Raw genomic sequence first — 21,931 nt, 5'->3', positions numbered from 1 at the left:
ATTTGATGCTCGAAGAAAATAGTGCATATTGGACGTGAAGGAAGGGAGACAAGTTGCACGTGGGGTAAAAAAAACGCGCCTGATTTAAATGTCACACCTGAACGCTCACATCCTTTTAATTATGTTTGAAATTATGAACATTGCTCAACATCATGAAAATTAAACCTTATTTTCAATAAGCAATCCTGAAAAATATTTGGGGGTGCTTAACTTTTTTCCAGGTGTATATTAAACACAGGGAAAGCAGCTAGTCAATAGCATCCTACGACGCACCATCCATGCCAAGAGCTTGAGTGTCATATTATGATCCACCAACACTTATAAAAGCGAGGAATATTTTGTTGTATCGACCGTGGCAATTCCTTCAAATCAAAATACTTAAGTAATTAATAAACAAGTTTATGATATCTAGAAACAAACCATATTTAATAAAAATATTTAAAAAATACATGTTATGTGTTTTAAGGTTAAACTCATTCTTTTTCTCGGAGTATATCTAAATAAATGACTTTTATCTACAGAATTTCATGTTCATGTATATCATTATAAACATTTATTTTAATTATTGTTGTGAATGGGCTATCTATGCTGGGCCCACCACGGATATCGAAGTCCGGTGTTTAGTTTTATAAGCCTTCAGACCCTTCAGCCACAGGGGGACTATTTTTAATGAAATATATTACTTACAATCCTAAATTCAAAGAATTATTATCCATAAACATTGATAGACATTTTCAAAGAAAATAACACCGAACTCGAACTTCGTATCTTTCTTTCTTTACTTCATATTAAAATAGCTATAGATTATATTTATTAGAAATGTAACAACATTTTACAGAATACATTATTTTAATTTCAAATTAGGGTAATCAACGTTTTCGGAACAAAATGTTGCGGACAATGAGAATGATAATCTCGTTATGTTAATTTCTTATACGTCTGTCAAAAATAAAACTAGAAACTCATTTCTTATATGTCTGTCAATAATAAAACTAGAAAACTCATTTCTTATACGTCTGTCAATAATAAAACTAGAAAACTCATTTATTATACGTCTACCATTAATAAAACTTGAAAATTCATTTGTTATACGTCTGTCAATAATAAAACTTGAAAATTCATTTGTTATACGTCTGCCATTAATAAAACTTGAAAATTCATTTGTTATACTTCTGTCAATAATTAAACTAGAAACTTCATTTCTTATATATCTGTCAAGAATAAAACTTGAAACTTCTTTTGTTATACGTCTGTCAATAATTAAACAAGAAAATTCATTTCTTTTACGTCTGTCAATAATAAAACTAGAAAATTCATTTCTTTTATTTTATTGTTTCTATTTCCTTATGAAACACTTCATAAATACTAGCAGTTTTCTATGTTCTAAATATATTCAAATGAAACCCTTAGAGCACCAAACTACTATAATATGTATAGAAACTTTTAATCCTAGGCTTATGAAAACTAATATATTAAAAATTTAATTATGACAAACAAATGTAACAAAGAAAAAAGTAGCTTTGATTTAAATTCTTGTCCTACTGTGCGTTTCATAACAAGGTGTTTAATATTTAATACTGCTGAAAAGTAATTTGATTTTTTTATCTAAAGGTGTGAAAAAGAGTTATCAACATTCCCTTCCCTTATAAGAAAGATTCATTTAAAGGTGTGAAAAAGAGTTATCAACATTCCCTTCCCTTATAAGAAAGATCTTTAAAAGCGTCAAGGAAATCACCAAACCAATGTTTTTTCGCAAAAGAAAAATAAATTATCCATTGTTGGTGCCAACTTCAAACTTCTGCGAATTAAGTTATTAAGAATATGTGTGATTAGAATTTACTCATGTGGATAAAAAAAAAATAATAGCTCATAGACTGAAGTTTTATTTGTTTAACTCTTAAGAGATTAGGATTTGTAATTTATTTTTGCCTTACAAAACATATTACAGCAACTGAAAAACTCCCCCCTGTCTGTTCCAAATGTGACCTAATTCCTAATCTTCAAGCATTGATTACGGTAATAATTTTTCGTTTTTTGTTATAAATATAATGAAGAAAATAAAACCATAAGTAAAAAAAAATGGATACACTTTACAAATTAAGACTAGATAAATATAATAAATGGTATTGTTACAGTTAGAAACAATATTATAAAGCTTACTTATCTTAAGCGATAAAAGTAAAGTTAAGTAAAGATCACCACCACTACTACTAGCGAAACTAAGTTGCTATATTATTTACTTAAACTAAAACAAGAGAAAAGTTTGAATTTAAGTTATTATAAAAAAATTAGACCAGTTGAGTTACATTCAAGAATGTTATATGGATTACCAAAAATGTACAAAGAAGACTGTCCAATGAGTTTGTTTGTTTTGAATTTCGCGCAATGCTACACGAAGGCTATCTGCGCTAGTCGTACTAATTTAGCAGTGTAAGACTAAAGCTAGTCATCATCACCCACTACCAACTCTTGAGCTACTCTTATTACCAAATAATAGTAGGATTGACGGTCACATTATAACGCCCCCACGGTTAAAAGGGCGAGCATGTTTGGTGGAACGGGGATTCGAACCCGCGACCCTCAGATTGCGAGTAGAGTGTCCTAACCACCTGGCCTGTCTAATGATTTGTTTTGTTTGAAGTTAAGCACAAAGCTACACAATGGGCTATCTGTGCTCTGCCCACCATGGGTATAGAAACCCGGTTTCTAGCGTTATAAGTCCGCAGACATACTGCAGTGCCACTGGGGGGCATTGTCTAATGACACCAGTACTCTGTAATATAGATATTTATATGGTTATTTATCACGGCCTCTTTAGCTTTTCATAAAAAAATTGAGAGACTAAAATGTGATTAAGATATTGTTACAAGCTACAAGTATAGCAAGTTATGTTGTTGTGAGTAGCTCAAAAATAAATATAATTTGTTTTTTAAACTTATGCTTTTCTCCTGAATAACCTATATATTTTTAATAAAAAAAATTAAAATAGTCACATTTAATTTAATGGTAAGACCTATGACCAGGTGGATGGAGTTAACACAGATTTAAAGTTGGATCTAAAGCTGAATTATTTATTATTTTTTTCATTGAAAACTTCATTTGATTGAATGTCCTACCACTGATGTTACTTTATTGTACTAAGGTATGTTGATGACATTTTTGTTATATTTAGATAAAAAAAGTCAAATTTATTTATTTTTGCAGTCTAATAGTTTTCATGTGAATATTAAATTAACACCATAAGTGGATTTAAGTCAAAGTTACTTTTTAATACATTTGTTTGTAATAATAATAATATATTTTGTTTGTTGTTAAGCACAAAGCTATCTGTGTTATGACCATCTCTAGTACTAAAACCCAGTTTTTAACGTTATAAGCCTTCAGATTTAACGCTGTGCGAATAATAATAGGAGTTTCAATATCATAAGGATTATGCGTTGTATGCATATTAAAATAGTATGGTAACCAATGCTTTTGATTTGAACTTTACCAACGATACATAGGAAATTGCTATTAATTATTAAATGTTTCACAAAAAATTAAGAATAATCATGCTTTTCGTGTTTATTATTACATATCATAAACTCGTGTTTAAAAAAATTTCTTCAGCCTAATGTTACCGTATACTTGAGAACATATAAATAATTTGAAATCAAACTAATGATGGTGATTGTATGTATGTATCTGCAAGTACAGTTAGGAAGTATTTTAAACGACTAAATGTAATTAATGACTTTTAGTCTAATACACTGGAATGTAGTGGACTAGACGTAGCCTAATATTCAACGTGCTCGTAAAGTGAATTCAGAGAGTCGTAGTTTGCGGTCAGTTGCCTCAAACACAGTTTGAAACTGTGGAAGCTATATAAGTCACAGTCAAATCCCACTATTCGATGAAGCCAGGTGGTTAGGACACTCGACTCGCAATCTGAGGGTCGCGGGTTCGAATCCCCGTCCCACCAAACATGCTCGCCCTTTCAGCCGTGGGGACGTTATAATGTGACGGTGAATCCCACTATTCGTTGGTAAAAGAGTAGCCAAAGAGTTGGCGGTGGGTGGTGATGACTAGCCGCCTTCCCTCTAGTCTTACACTGCTAAATTAGGGACGGCTAGCGCAGATAGCCCTCGTGTAGCTTTGCGCGAAATTCAAAACAAACAAACAAACTATTCGATGAAACAAGAGTAGCCCAAGAATCGGTGGTGGGTATTGTTGACTAGCTACTTTTTCTCTTGTATGACAATAATTACGTTCTTGTAGCTTTTCGCGAAAATTCTGAAATAAAAGATATATATATATAATCAATTAAACAGTAAGTTGTGAAATTATTTCAGATAAGCTCTACAAAGTCATCTAAAGTGAGTTTGTGTGTTTCAAGTGCTAAGTTGCACAACATATATTTGCGTTGTACTCCCTGAAGGGATCGAATTCCAAACTTTAGCGTTATAAGCCTTGAAACTTACCGCGGAGACATCAAGAAGCTATACAAATCGGAGAAATACAATGAAAAATTGAGCAGTATACATACGTTTATCATATTGAAAAACATTATCAAAATAGTTGTAAACCACATTTATAAAGCCCGATAGAACCACAACGCCTTAAGCAGGTGAACCTGTATAAAGAATTAAGATTTTGATCGTGTTTTGAACATATTTATATATATATATGTGTGTAATTATGAATAATCCAAACAAATAGTTGCTAAGCGTTTACCAAATTTATATTGAGTGAAATAAATGTTCTTTAAAAACATAATGTGAATAAAAAACACCTGACAGCAGTACACATGCCAGATATTTAGTCCAATTATTTGTATTATAAACTACCGGAACACAGTAAATCTGATCAAATTCCATATTATAAATTACCTGACACTTGTAAATGTACCAGAATTTTCGTTTGATTCTTTTTTCATAAAGTACTCGACAACTATAATTGGGTCTAATTTTTAATCGAATTTCTTATGTTATAAACTGCGTGAGGTTTCTAAATGTACCCTATTTTCATGTAAATTTTTTTTTTTATTATAAACTTCATGACGGTTTTGTCAGTGCCGGATATACGTAAACTCCGTCTTCTTGTTCTTCATTTGTTGAAGTACGATACTACCTTGATATGAACGTTAGCTTTAGTTGGAAACACAAACTATTGCCTTGGGAACTTTTATTGTTTCTTTCAGTAGGTATTAAGAGTAACAGTAGCAAATGTTGACTTTTCATCAGTTTACTCTCTACAAATAGAAAGCTATAAGTACTTTTTAATTTACAGCGTTGATGAATTAGCTATATATTTTTTTACTCTTTATATAAAAAATACAGTTAGTGAGTATTCGGATATCGAGTTGGCAGTTTTCTACAGAGCTTTGACACATGGAAAGTAATCTGTCTAAAGATTAAAAAAAAAGATTAAAAATAATATTTTAATCATTCACATATTCTGATAAAATCTAGAAACCATATAAGTTAAAATTACAAGTTAGTGAATAACCTGTATATTATGATATTTTATGCTGTAATAAGCCTTGTTTTGTATGTTTCGTTGTTAAGTTGAACAATGTGCTATCTGCGCTATGCCCGCCTCAAGAATATAACCATGACTTTTAGCGTTATAAGCCTTCAAGCTTACCGTTGCGTCAACGGTGGCACAAAGAATCTCACAAAAATACAAACTAAGTTTCAAAGAATATATCACAAATCACGATAGTGATTCATAATAGGGATAACCTATTTGTTCTTCTTCTTCTTATTGTTGTTGTTCTGTCATGCTACAGCAAAAACGGGCACGAGTATTACAATCAAACCTGGCCAGTAGTACTAAACGGTCATTACGCATTGCGTAGGGTACTTTTAAAGTTCTTTATATATTTTTGATAAGCTAAAAAATTATAATTCTAGTGTAAACGATGTTATTATTACCCCTTGATGTTAGGTTTCTTACTAACTGGTGTTCTTTTAAGAAACTTAAGTACAGGGTGAAACAGAAGTTACCAGCCAATAATAGAGGAACATTAGATGACTGTAACATGTATATACTCAATGCTTTGTGCACTATACAATCAGTGTCTTCAGGGAGCCAATTCCTATATTATGCATGAATTGAAATAGCAAAAAAGAAACAATACACATAATATTAAATTTTATTACACACATTCAGATAATAATTACTTTAAAAGACACGAAGATTTATTTAAAGTGCTGTTCTGGACGTATATGGTTTACTTGAATAGGCTGCTTTTCTACTGGTAAAATTTTATATGCGCTTAGTGTGGGTTATGTCTTAGTCTACGTATATATATGCCAATTGCTCTGTATTATATATGGAGAATTTAGTTATAAAGAAATTACAAATTTACACTATATTCTCAAACAAATCTACATGACAATCTCCAGCTGCGTCTCAAGATTTTACATCTTCAACTAATGCGATCAACTAGTCAATATCTACAGTAAATCATCGTTAACCATATTAGCTAGTCTCCCACAACTGATATCTTTAAGCAGTAGTTTAAAAGATAGCATCAAGCTGAGTTTCGAGCATCGGATCGACAATCACCGTGATTGCCGATCCTAAGTGTCGAATTATAGCCCACATTGCCCAACTGAGAATTTTATGGATACAGCAGATAGAGTAGCCATCGTTGAAGCTGACTATAAGATTTGTTTGTTTGTAGTTAAGCACAAAGCTACATAATGGGCTTTCTGTGCTCTGCCCACCACGGGTTTGGAAACCCAGTATTTAGCATTGTAGTTCCGCAGACATATCGCTGTGCCACTGGGGACTGACTATAAGAAGTGGCAAAAATCGTGCAAGCAGGAGATGGCGATTCTAGACGAAAGTGAGGCAAAAATTCTGAAGTTATATATTTTATCAATGAAAATAATTAGTTTCACATAAAGTATTCAGCAACGATGGCCCACCAGAGTTTAGGGTCATCACAGTGGAAGAGGGTCGTAGAAGTGTAACTCATAATTGTTAATTAACACGTTTTTGACCTTGTAGAGTGTGTAGAATGTCACTCTAAGAGTACATCTGGCCAGTTGCACCAAAACCGTGACCAACCCTACCATAGTCAGCGAAGAGGAGGGAAAGGAAGGGGGAATATAAGAACTATAAGAAATATTAAAAATGCTTATTTGTATACACATGCTACTATATTATGACACATTTTCCTATATTTGCATTGAACATATATGCATACATTTACACAACTTGAAAAAATTATATGGTTATTTATATATACGGCTTTACAACTTCAAAAGACTGTAAGGCCTGCATGTACATATATATAGATGTAAATACTAGCCAATATGCATTACATGTGCATGCATGTATAAAACTCATATGGTTACAAAACCCAGTCCATGCACCACTCCAGTATAGTTCATTAGTCTTTCCAATCCAGTGTTTACAGACTTCCATATAGCTACAGGATATAAATATATTAACTATATATATATTTTTTACAAGCATATACATAGCATGTGGTAAGTTGATCACCATGCATTTTAGTGATCATACATACAGTACTACTATTAAAGATAACATTGTGGCAATGATATCAGGAGCAATAACCATCCAATCTGCATGAAGCCAACCAAAAGGTTGTTATTGTTTCCCGACAGAGCATCATACACAAACTAAACAAGCTAATTATAAATTGTTATTTTAAAAAGGGAAATAGGGATTGTAAAGAATAGAGAAATAAGATAGCTAGCTTAAAGTGAAAATGCAGCCGCAAAAAAGTAAACAACAAAGCTTAAGGTTTGAGGTACTTTAAGCTAGCTATCCTGTTTCTTAATTTTTTATGATCCCTATTCTCATTTCTGAATTAACAATTTTTTAATAATTTTATATGTATATATATATATATATATATTTATATATGTATGTATATACTATCTGTTTTCTATTATTATCGTCTATTTTTTATCAGTATGATGGCGTATTTACTATTGTCAAAAATAATCACATGCTATTTTAGATGTGAAATTGAAAAACTGTTTGGTTGGAATAATATCGATTCGGCCACCTTATATCAAACTCTCTTGTTCATCTGATGTTCTGACATATCTAGAACCAGTCAAAGACGATTACAGCAAAGTATACACTTCTCCTTTTCTTGTTAGATCAGATTACACATACTTAACAACTCTGGAAAGCACTGACATTAACTCAGAACTAACTATAAATTAAAAAGAGTTACTGACACTTATCCGAAAATTATACAAAACTTAAAAACAACTAGATTTGTTGTTTCGATACTATAGAGCTCTAAGTTAGGAACCGAAAACTGCAATTACTCCGTGTTCTGTAATATAAACACTGTATTCCACAGACACAGTAACTCTAGGTTCTTGTTAAAAATAACACCATGCGTTGGTACAGAAGCTCAGAGGATTTAAAGAAAAACCTGTTCTGGCACCGTAATTCCAGGGTATAAACTTTATTGATAGAAGCATCGGATAGTATTGGAGCAGTACAGCTCCAAAATCTATACTAAAGTAGACCTTTATATAGACTATAAATAAGGAATGCAATAAATCATATATTCGAGTAAAAAAACAGTGCATTTCACAGAAGTAGTATTCCCCAACTCAAAATAAAAAAGAACACATTTCACTTGTGCAATTTAGCTCGAAGTTCTAAGTTAAAACAACACCTTGCGCCAAATTGTAAGTCAAATCCAACGCACAGTACTAATGTTGTAGCTCCAAGTTTTTAATTACCACAGCACATCGCACTGCTGCATACTTCCGACATCTAAGTTGAAACAGTAAAACCTACTTCTAGATGAACTTTGTATTTTAAGGATACATTAACTCCAAGTTAGGAAACTGCGATGGTACAGAATCTCTAAACTCCAAGTTAAAACCTCAGCTCTCAAAATTAAAAATTCATTGTTGTCTGGTGCAAAAGCTATTTTCTCTGCGTTTAAGATGTTGTTTTCAGGTTGAAAGAATCAGGGCCAAAAAGTGATTCATTTTTTTCTCTTGAAGGAAATGCTCGAAAATTTCAGACGGCACAAATATGTCTTACAATGAATCATAATATTTATTCTATATATACATTGGGTATTTACGTCACCTGGTTACTTTCACAATAGAATAAAAATAATTGTCTTTGATATATATATGGTGAGTTTCATGGCATTAACAATAGTGTTTGTCATAGTACTAATTAATGCTTGGTAGTTGCTAGTGCAGGTGGAATAATTAGACCAAAAAGAACACGATATTTTTTATTTACCAGTTAGAAGAGAAAAGTCAATATAGTAGTTCAAGTATATTGTGTCTAGAAATAAGCTTAGGTTTGGGTGTGGCCTAGTGGTTAACATGCTCGAACTCTGAAACCGAGGGGTCATGTTTCGCAACCAGTTACCGCAAAAACGGACTCCTCATTTTGAGGCCGTGGATTGTGTGCTATGAGAGTGATGGCCAAGTCACATTATACGGTAAGACAAAAGCAGCCTAAAAGTTGGTGCTGTTCACTAGCCGGCTTTCGTGTAATCTATCAGAGGTGTATTCCGAATCATACAAAAATGAGAATATGATAATGTTTTAGCAAAATAACGGAAACTTAATGTTTGAAAATATTTTACTTTCATATTTTGATAGAATTATCTCGTTATCTGAGCTTGTCAGTAAATATTATCACCGGGTGTTTAGAAATGGTTTGAATAATTTCCTTTGTGTTCAAGCGCAAAGCTACAAAATGAACAATCTGTGATGTGGTCATCGAAGGTATCGAATCTTGACTGTTAAATTTATATACACCTCAAGCTTTCCGCTGAGTCTACAGCGGGAGGAAGGGGAGGGGAGGAACTTCATGGAATAATAATTACTTGCCTTCTCAGTTTAGAGTAGGTTAAGGACCACATAGGAACAATAGTTAATGCTTAAAATCTTATAATCTTGTTTTGTTAAATGCTACACTCTTCACCACTATACACATTAAGCCTGCACGAATAAATAGTTGAATTCTTTAAATTTGAAGCTAAAATTTCATAAATATAAAATTATCGGAAAATTAGGTATATTTAATTCAGCTTGTCGGGTTACACATGTTTAGAAAGCGTATATATATACTTCCAATAAAATCCAGTTGAAAGGATCTATGATTACGTTAATACTTTTTAAGATTAATGGGTGTTTATGTTGTCATGTTTATTATGAAGCATATTCTGTCAAAACGTTCTCAACTTAGTAGCGACAGCTTCTTGGTGATATATCAGCTCTATACATTTAAGCCTTATTTACGACTGGAACTCGTTATTCACTTTGAGCATTTACTGGTTTGAATTACGAAGTACACAGACATCTCAAGACCGATTTGGAAGACATATACGATGTTTTTGAATTTCAAACAAGTTTTTAGTTTGTAAGAAGAAAATCCAAGAGTAACTGGAATGTTTTATTCGGTATATGACATATGGCGTGTGCTAACCTCTGTACATAACTGAATCGGATAATTGTAATTAGAACTAGTCATTAATAAGCACGTTTGTTGATAAAATTCTATTTTATAAGTTACGGCTGCTGTTATTCTAGATGAAAAGATAAGACTGGAAAAGTGTCATCCAAGGTTACATTTATATGCAGTTATTGTGATGGTGAAGACAAAACCATCACTGATTCAGCCCAAAAATTCTGTTATAAATTTAGTTACTTACATTAATCTGATTTACAGTAAGAAGAGGTTTCTTCCTATAGTCTTATCATTTAAAAATACATAGTAACTCAGAATGAATCCTCAGGTGTATAGGCTGTCAAGATTATTAGGGCTAACCATATATTACTGTTTACATAAGACTTAAGCTATTTAAAAAAATTACAAAGCTTAACTGGGGTGAATGGAATCTAATACTTAAATGTGAAGCTTACTTCTCTTACTGATCAGACTGAGTAGTAGTAGTAACATAGAATTAGATTATAACATTATCAAAATGTGACATAAACTCTGGAAGTGGCTGCACAGCTGCTGAGAACTGGATATCTTTGTATTTAACTTTTAAGTATAGCCGAAAGTAAAGATAAAATATGAAATTTGAGTGGATTTATTTAATTAATATTATGAATATAAATACACATACAAATCAGTTATTGTTTTCTCAGCAATATATGCAAATACTAGAAATAACTTACAATGCAAATCTCATAGAATTATAGCATTTTTTGTTTTGTAGTATGTGGATGAAATCTGTTAACATCAGATTTATTGTTTTCAAAGTAAGCATTTAATATCCTATTATGATTTGGTAAAATAGTTTCTACATTAGCGCTTTCAAAAAATAAAAATAAAGTACATTAAGATAGAAGAGAACAGCAGAAAGTTTACAAACGCTGAAACGTTTGTTTTAATGTACATCACTCAACCTGGTAGTAAGCTTCTTGGTAACATAAAAACGTATACCTAGCATGACAAACAGATGCTGGATTCCTTAAGTGATACGTCTATCACGTGTCCGATTTTGTTGAATCCATTCAGCCAGAGCTAACAGATACATTTTTGCAAGCAATGTTTTGAAACTGAGTGACAGAAATTAGAAAGGTGAAAAAAGGGTGACGAAGAGAGTAAATTTACCGATGACACCCTACAACAGAGTTGGCACAGAGCTTTCAGTAAACATATCAGTCAACGTCAATGTGAGACAATATTCTATCATGTTTAATAGTTCGTCTGTCTCTGCATTAACATGAAAATGTTGCTGATCTGGGGGAATACCATCATTAGGTTACATGTGGTCCACACAGTAGCTTAAAATACTTTTTTTTTACTTATATGAACATACTAATAACATTTAATTGACCTTCTTCTGAGGCTTAAAATGATTTAACGTTAGACTGCACAGCTTACATTTTCATGGTATTACAAAGCCACTCTATTAAATCTTTCAAATGATTAACATCTTTTAAATACGTAACCTTATAGATGGAAGTCAATGATTATGATTTTAAAGAAATTATAAATCCCACTGTAGCCTACACCACATGATATGTTTATAGGTGAAGCGAAATTTAATTAAAATGAAGGAGATATTTGTGCCTTATTTACTTACTTTAAGGATAAAGAATGCTCTGAATCAATCTTCATCAAATATTGCTAAGGCATATTTCATGCCACAGCTGAGTATGTTTCAAAGAGCACGAAGAGCTGTAAGATGCAATGTTGTCAAGTGTCATATGTGTTTAGTTTATACCAAAAATAACCTTTCATAACATATTTCTGAAAATGGACGTGTCTTTTCTGAAAATAAAAATAAGCTACAGGAAACAAGATTATATTATGGTGAAGAAACGCGTTAAATAATATTATTTTGCAATTTATATCCTCTATGAATGACATATACAAAATTAAAATACGAGAAAAATTCCATTTTATCATAACGTAGAACGACGAGAGTAGAAAACTTCATATTTTATTTTTGAAATAAAAAGTTTGTTGGAAAATATTTGAGCAAAGAACTGTGCGTTAATTATTTTACAAACGATAGTTCGCTTTTGACATTTTTTTCACGTTTGAAAACAAAGAGTGACAAAGGTAACGACTCCAGTTTAACCAACTTGTTAATTCTTATTTTCGTTATTTTTGAATTACGTTATCCTCAGGTTAATGTTTAGACCACACGTTTTTCTAACCCAGTCATAGAATTGTAATACACACATCATAAACTAGGGTTATCAAACAAAACATTAAAACGCCTAAAAGAAATTTCTTATGTTATATGGGTTTTAATTTGAGACCCAGCTATTATCTCCTTTAAAAAAAATCCCAAGCATGATAAATATCAGGACAAACCAAAACATCCGAGAAAAAATTAAGAGAATTGTCGTAAAAAATACACGTTTATAAACAAAATTGAAAAATTATTTAGCAATGATGGTATTGATCAGGTTATCATAAAGAAACGTTTATAGAAAAGTAAACATGAAAAAATGTTATTTTATGATGAGCTACAGTAAGGAAAAATATTTTAAAAACAGGTACGACGCTTCGATCACTGGAGCGATTATTTTCAAGTACACAATTTTACGGTAAACAAGATTTTAGTATTTTACCGTTAAAACTTGTGTACTTGAGAATGATCGAAACGCCGTTCCCATTTTTCAAACTATTCTTTTTTCTGTAAAAGCTTTAATTCGTAATAAAACAATGCTTATAATCAATAAGTAAGCTCAAAACGAAACTATCAATAACAAAATATTGCTGAGAAACGTAAACTTAATAAATTATTGTTAAAAAAGTAAACTTAAGAAAACATTATCGAGAACAGCACAATATCAAAAGTTTACTAAAAAAACAAAAGTGATAATTATAACTTCAAAATGGACGAAGCTTCAAGTCCTAATACTGTTCTTACTGACAGATCAACCTTTTGGGTAGATTTTATATGATATGATGTGTGTGTGGATTTTTGCTAATATTAGCTAGGATTATAAAACCTCTAAAGTATCTTAATAAAATTCTGTTTAAGCTCATAACTTAACCAGCCTAGTAGAACTTCACGATAATATTAGTATCTACATGCTTTATTGTATATATTTTCTAATACTTTTGGATTAGAGACATAATGTGTCATGACTCTTACTTAAATTACTGACAATTCAAATAACTGAGTTCCATTTGTGGTAAACACATTCTATTTCATCATTGTTACCTGAGACTTATAAAATGCAGAGGCTTAAAAGACTGTAGTCTTTTGGCCAACGTTTCAAGTTTGCTTTTAATCAAATTGATTAGAACTCATGACTTGCAGGGAATATCAAGAGTTTATCAACGTACGTTTTTATCGAAATGTTGTCGCTACACTGTTGGAAACATTTGAAGCCTCCAACGGCTAATTCCCTGGTTTTCTTCGTATGTTACATATCCCGATTCTTGGTAAGTAAAACTGGTCTTCCAGGAAAGAATATTGAGAAATTTAATAGAATTGGTTAGATAATTAACATGAAAACAAATTTACTTATACAAAAATAAAGGGTTTCGAAGGGTTAAGTAGGAGGCTAGACAGAGCTTAACAATGAAGAATATTTATTAGAAAGAAGTCATTAACAACAATAAAACATTTTATGAAAAAGCAAATGATTTATTGACTGAGATAGTTTCAAAAATTAATACAATTGGTTAGTGTTCTGTTACGTAATCAAATTCTAAACTACCATTTAGTTGAAAAGATGCATTCATCACTTATAACTAGCATAATCATGAACCACGGTAGTGGTGCATAATAGGGATCGCCCATTTGTTTTTCTTCTTATTATTATCATTGTCATTGTTTCGCCAGCCTTCAGGTAAAAGGGCACGAGTATTACAATTCAACCTTGGCAATATTGCTAAATGGATCATTACGCATTGCGTAGAGTACTTTTAAGTTATTTTTATATTTTTCATAAGGTAAAAAAATCGCAATTCTAATGTAAACGTGTTATCATTACCCCCTTGAAGTTAGTTTTTTACAAATATTTGCCGTTTCTTGAAGAAGCTTAAATAAAGGTGAAACAGAAATTGCCAGCCAATAATACATGAATATTTGATGACTATAACATGTAGATACTCAAAGCTTTGTACACTATACAATCAGTGTCTTGAGGGAGCCAACACTTATATTATGCATAAAGTGAAGAAGTAAAAAAAAAGAAACAATACACATAATATCGAACTTTATTACGCACATTCATAGCATAAATACTTTAACAGACATGAAAGTTTATTTAAAGTGATATTTTAGACATATATGTTTTATTTGAAAAGGCTGCTTTTCTACTCGTAAAATTTTATATGCGCTTAGTGAGGGTTGTGTCTCTTAGTCTAGGCATACATATGCCCATTGCTATGTATTATATACAAAGAACGTAATTACACAGAAACTATAAATGCTCACTATATTCTCAAACAAATCTCCATGACAATCTCCAGCTGCAGTTTAAGATTTTACATCTTCAACTAATGCGATCAATCAGTCAATAGCTACAGTAAATCATCATGAACCATATAAGCTAGTCTCCCACAACAGATATCTTTAAGCCGTAGTTTAAAAGATAGCATCAAGCTCAGTTTCGAGCATCGGATCGGCAATCACCGTGATTGCCGATCCTAAGTGTCCAATTATAGCCCACACTGCCTAACTGAGAATTTTATAGATACTGCAAATATAATAGTCATTGTTGAAGCTGACTATAAGGAGTGGCAAAAATCGTGCAAGTAGGAGATGGCGATTCTAGGCGAAAGTGAGGCAGAAAATGTGTAGCTATATATTTTATCGAGAAAATAATTAGTTTTAGATAAAGTATGCAGCAGCGACGGCCCACCAGAATTTAGGCTCATCACAGTAGAAAAATGTCGTAGAAGTGTAACGACGCAAACTCTATCATGAATGGACGGGTGAGGTTTATTAATATAATCAACTCATAATTGTTAATTAACACGTTTTCGACCTTGTAGATTGTGTAGAATGGCGAGATGCACCAAAACCGTGACCGACCCTACTATGGCCAGCAGAGAGGAGGAAGGGAAAGGGAAAATATAAGAACTGGAATAAACATTAAAAATACTTATTTTATTATATTACTATTGCTATTATATTATGACACATATTCTTATACTTGCATTGAATATATATATGCATGCATCTAGATAACATGAAAACTTCATATGGCTGTCTATATATATATATGGCTTTACAACTTAAAAAAACATAAAGCTTGCACGTATATATAATATATATATATACTAGTCAACATGCATTGCATGTGCACGCATCTATAAAACTCATGCAGTTATAACATGTAGTCCATGCACCATTGCAGTATAGTTCATTAGTCTTTCCAATCCAGTGTTTACAGACTCCCATATAGCTACAGGATATAAATATATTAACTATATATATATTTTACAAGCATATACATAGCATGTGGTATGTTGATTACCATGCATCATAGTGATCATACATACAGTACTACTATCAAAGATAACATTGTGGCAATGATATCAGGAGCAATAACCATCCAATCTGCATGAAGCCAACCAAAAGATTGTTATTGTTTCCCGATAGAGCATCATACACCAACTACGTATTTCATTAAACTAAACTACTTCAAAAGAACGGTATTGCTATCATCCACATTTATGTCCATCATAAATATAAAAATTAAAAAAGACTATGAAAACGTGTTAATTTAATAAGGGGAATAGGGATAGTAAAAAATACAGGAACAAGAAAGCTAGTTTAAAGTGGAAATGCAGTCGCAAAAAATTTAAACAAATAAGCTTAAGGTTGTAGACACAAAATAGATACATAATTGGGAATTTAAAAACCTGCAAATAGGGATAATAAACAAGGTAACCATACAAAGCTGGAGATGCTGTAGACATTATTTACTCAAGCTACAAATCCTATTTTGACTTCATGCTGCTACCTAGAATTAAATTTGGTAATGAAAGGAAAAGCTAGCTATTTAATTGACAGCTCTAATAGAAATTTATTAATAATGTTTTTTATATCAGTATGTTCAATACAATTGGATAATTAGTATAAGATTAATAATGATTCACTGTATCACATGGGTTAACCTGCTATCCATTGAGATGGATAACTTTCAAGTATTTGTATTTGGTATTGGCACTTTTAAGTTAAAACAGTTCATTATGCAACGCATGGACTAAACGTAAACTAAACTAAATGTAATGTGCAGGTATCGCCTTCCCTAATTTAGATCTACAAATCAAAAAGGGAAAGAAACCAGTTAGTAGAATTCACCTCCTGAGTCGCGATTATTATTAAACGAATAGCAGGATTAACTGCTACTGTTATAACATCCCCCAGACCAAAGTCTGAAGCGTGTTCAGTAGTATATTGTGGCTCGAACTTGGTATCTTTAGATCCGCAGCCCAACACATTAGCGACTTGGCCACGCTATATTCTGTGTCAGAGCTTTTAGATTAAGCTTTATAGACACACCACTGAAATATATATATATATATATATGTTGTAATGTATTTGAAAGTCTAGTCGAGATAAAACTGAAATCCTGTTCTTGATGACCAATTCTTTTAGAAAGAAGTTCCTCATGAGAGATATTTTACTAATTGACCCACAATAAGCATACATCATCCATTAAAAACAACTGATAAAAGGATGTTAGTAGATTATTAGAGTTGATGAAATATATTCTTAACTAAATTAATACAAACATATGACAGTGAAAGTTTCATTATCTGGAAATCTTAATGGATATATGAAGTCGCTTTCTCATCGTCTCCACGTGTTATCTCTAAGAAAAAGACCCATCAAGCTATTAAGAACAACGCAAAAAAAATTCTATGGCACAAAACGAAATCCATAAACTAAACAATTGGTTCACATTTTCTCACACGTATTTCAGGAAGGATTTGTTTGTTTGTTTTGAATTTCGCGCAAAGCTACACGAGGGCTATCTGCGCTAGCCGTCCCTAATTTAGCAGTGTAAGACTAGAGGGAAGGCAGCTAGTCATCACCACCCACCGCCAACTCTTGGGCTACTCTTTTACCAACGAATAGTGGGATTGACCGTCACATTATAACGCCCCCAATGTATGTGGTTCATTCTTAAAAGCTATTAACAAAATTGCTAGATAACTGCTATAAACAAATAGTATTGTTTTGGACAAATTACTTTTTTTTTCTCTTCTATGTTCGCAAGACTGATTTAGAAATTATTTCAAGTAAAATTCAAAATTAATAATAGCTTTAAAAAAATCAATCGTAATATCGATTTTATTTTCATAAATTTAAAATTTCCTGACAGAAAAATTACGAACTTCTTTTCTTCGAAAGCTATCAGCAAAAATTCGATTTATAAATCTCAAGCAGTTCCTGAAATCCTGAAAGATTAAAAGATAAAACCAAGAAAAAATATTATTTCATGAAAGAACTCTAAATATATGTAAATTTCTGTTAAATTAGATTTATTTTAACATCAGTAAAACCACTTATGTTCTTAGTTTTTTTTAAATGGCTCTCTTTTACTGACGTATTTAGATAAAATATACAAATTGTGATTTCCTAGGCATAATTTTACGTTTCTACTCAATATAAACCCTGGAACTTTAATGTGTTACATTTCATTTTGTTTAGATGATCCACAGATACCTAACGAACAATCCCATCGTATAGTATTTCACACATACTGATTATTGTAGTCATGTATCTTTAATCCGTCAGGGCAACTATAGGCGTGCCTGGTTCGAGCAAGTTTTCTCACCTACCTGACTATGTTATGAATATACTGGTGAGAAGTGTAATTTTATATTACTTGGTACTAAGTTATAAGTACTGTAGTGGATGTGTAGTTCTGTTCAAGACACTGTAGGATAAAGCATCTTCTTCACACCATTTAATTGATTTACTAGTTAGTTTGTTGTACCAATACATTTGTATTTATCCTGAAGACGGCTGGATGACTAGAGAAATGGGAGTATTCCCAACTCTATATGGAAGCTGTTTTTCTTCTCCCCCCCTCCAATTGTATATCTTTTGTACTTTCTACATCTTGTACATTTTTGTCTTCTTTAGTTTGTTCCTTATTAAGGCGCGATTTGTTATATCTAGATTCTCCTTAGTGTTTTATGGTGCCAATATCAGTTATTCTTTGCAGCTTGTATATCTAATATTTTGTAAGTACAAACTCATCTGTGTATTTCTATCGGGACTTTGTGCCATTTCATGGTTGTGGGTATTCTATCAGCCTCTTTACCGTTGTGATAAAATTTCACCACATTTGCTCTATGTTTGGGATCATTATTTCGTTAGATAATGAATCCCCACCCGACGAGTCTGTTTTCGTAATGGACCATAATCTGCATGTATCTGGCAGCAGTCAGAGTGTCATCAATTTTGTGTAGATCACCAACACCATTGACTAACTTGCGGCCCCAGACTTATAATGTTCCCTCAACATGCTGCACGGTAGATGCTATAATTTGGTTGTAATTCCATTCTCCTACCCGCCGTCGAACAAATTGTTGTTAATTGTTTTACTGACGTATTTAAATAAAATATACAAATTGTGATTTCCTAGGCATAATTTTACGTTTCTACTCAATATAAACCCTGAAACTTTAAGGTGTTACATTTCATGTATCTGACAGCAGTCAGAGTGTCATCAATTTTGTGTAGATCACTAACTTGCGGCCCCAGACTTATAATGTTCCCTCAACATACTGCACGGTAGATGCTATAATTTGGTTGTGATTCCATTCTCCTACCCGCCGTCGAACAAATTGTTGTTAATTGCTGCCGCTTTATCTGTAAAGAGTCCAGGTCTCTAGATTTACTCATTCCACTGTTGTCCAAAGCCCTTTTCTTCCGGTTGAATGGTTACTTCTTCTCAGCAGCGGTTTTAGAGCAACGACACGTCCATTAAAGCTATCAGTTTCGTGCTAACGAGTATTTTACTGTTCTCGAAGTAATATTCACACCTGTATTTACAGCAAGGTCGTTGGTAGGATCTGTTCTCGGTCATCATGTATCTGATACAGAGCATATCCTTCAGTAGGTGCTTAACATCACTATCGAAGAGCTTCTGTTTTCTTCCTTGACCAATAACAGTACCAGTTTCAGTCTTGCACACAGCTCTAATTGAAACATAGAGTCTTGTCGAAATTATATGTTTACAGTATCATTGCCATTGTTGAGTTCTACATGCTTATCTTTCGGTACTTCAGTTCTGCGTGCCATTACAGAATTCAAACTATAATACTGAGCATAGTATGGTTGTCTAGACTTTTATATACATCATACTGGGGTGGAAAGTTTTGATTGTTGAATGATAACCAATCACAGTGTAAAATACCAGCACGTAATTGTACTACCCGGTGCAGTTCATTTCTCCACGATAAAGATGTGGCATTCCCACCTTATTTGCATACACTTTTTCCTGACCGTTTCCATAATTATATATAATACTGTACACATATTTATAATTTTAAATTTAACATTACGTACTTGAGAGGTAATACCAAAATATAAACATATCATACACACACATGTGTATATATACAGCACTTATGTTATAAACTACAGTATCTAAGGTTCTAGAGAAATCGGACATTTATAGGAGAAGCTCCTGATTCAGTTCATAAGAGGGCTATGATTGTTGCAACTAGAGTGTTAGTTTGTATCAAGAACTCTTGTATAACAAACTAGGAAAACAGATATTGTTAGAGAACTTGGTCGATTGTTTCTGCATCTATTAAGAAGAATGTATCGTTCAGGAAATCAGTCTGGCGTGAAAGTGAAAAACCACAGACACTGAAGTATTTAACACAATACTGTAAAACATTAAATGATTTGTACAGCCTTAGTAAGTATTGTAACTATCATATCGATAGTTGAGGAAATATCTTTTGAGAACACGTTTTCTTATCTTCACAAATGGTAATGCTAAGTAAGATTTAGAAATAAAAAATATATATGTTCCAATGTGCTGAAACTTTTCACAATTTTACTTCTAGTTTTTATCATTAGCTTAAAATATGTATGTATATTCAGTTGTAACAATTTCGCCGCCATTACTAATTATGTATGTATACGTGTATAGAATAACAGGATATTTGCTGAAGATTAGTAGACGATGCTTACGTCGAAGATGTTATGCAAACAACACAACACTGAGGCTTCTACAAGTGTAACCTGATTGCTACACTGAAGATAGAACAATCAGTGCAATATGGATATATTCAAGAAAATTTAAGTCGTGGATATCTTCAACAAAATATAAGAAGTAAAAGTAAATAACAGTAACCATATTTATTTAATGGATTATTGATTATACTAGTATCAATATCAAGGAAAGCAAGCATTGGCACAACATTAATTCAAAAAGGCCATTAATTAGATATATTAGAGGCATATTGTGCGTGAGTTTGATTTGCTGCTGTTACTTGAGTTTGAGTTCTAAGGATATTTATATATTTGGAAAATTGTATAATCTATATGCTCATCACTCAAAAATTAAATACAAATCTGAAATAAATTATTCTTCGAAGATACAAAATCACAGCCAAGGTCTTGCAAAAATTACTAATATAAAACACATTACATATGTATTCTAAGTAGTTTTTAAAGTCTACGACTCAATAAGTCATGCGGTTGGTATAATTTATCTATTTAATTACTACTCTCCATAGGTTATGGTCATGTAAACTACCAGTAATAGGTATTCAATTATTATGTTTATAAAGACAAAGAAATTTGCTGAGTATATTATATGAACTATTTGTCATTGAAAGCCTAACTTACTCAAGTAGGCTCATACTACAAGCGACATCTGTTGAGATAATGTACAGTACATTGCTGTCTGTGCTAATCACACACACTCGGGTTAATTGAAATAAATGTTATAAATATGATACATAAGAAAGAAAGAGGTTGTTTTATGTACGCTTTAACTCTGTTATATCGTATCCTCTTTCAAGGTGACGTTTTTTATCTTGTTAATGAATGTGATATTCTTAGATAAGAATAATTGGTCCACTAGATATTATCAAATAATTACATAATCGAAGATTGGAGATTTACTCATTAAGAACGAATTTGAAGACGAATTGCATAAATTAAACCACATGTATAACAGAAGACATGCAAGTGTTTTTAACTTTGGACATTAAAAGACTATCTTAGTGGAAATCAAAAGTTTATTATATAACAAGAAGGAATCTTCAATAGCCGCGGCATTTGAAATTCTTTTAGGCAGAATTAGAGAAGATTAATATATTATACTTTTTTCTTTTTATTATTTATATTTTTGTGCGCCAGCAATACCGAACATGGAGTACGCGTATACCCGATTCGATTTTACAACTCATTAGGATCTCTACCAACTTACCCTCGAATTCTTTTAGGTAGGATTAGAGTAAAATAATCTATGAGACCTTGGGCGTAGTCAAATACATCCCG

The sequence above is a fragment of the Limulus polyphemus genome, unplaced genomic scaffold (assembly GCF_000517525.1).
Source record: "Limulus polyphemus unplaced genomic scaffold, Limulus_polyphemus-2.1.2 Scaffold67, whole genome shotgun sequence".
Classification (NCBI taxonomy): Eukaryota; Metazoa; Arthropoda; class Merostomata; order Xiphosura; family Limulidae; genus Limulus; species Limulus polyphemus.
Note: the sequence above shows the minus strand (reverse complement) of the source record.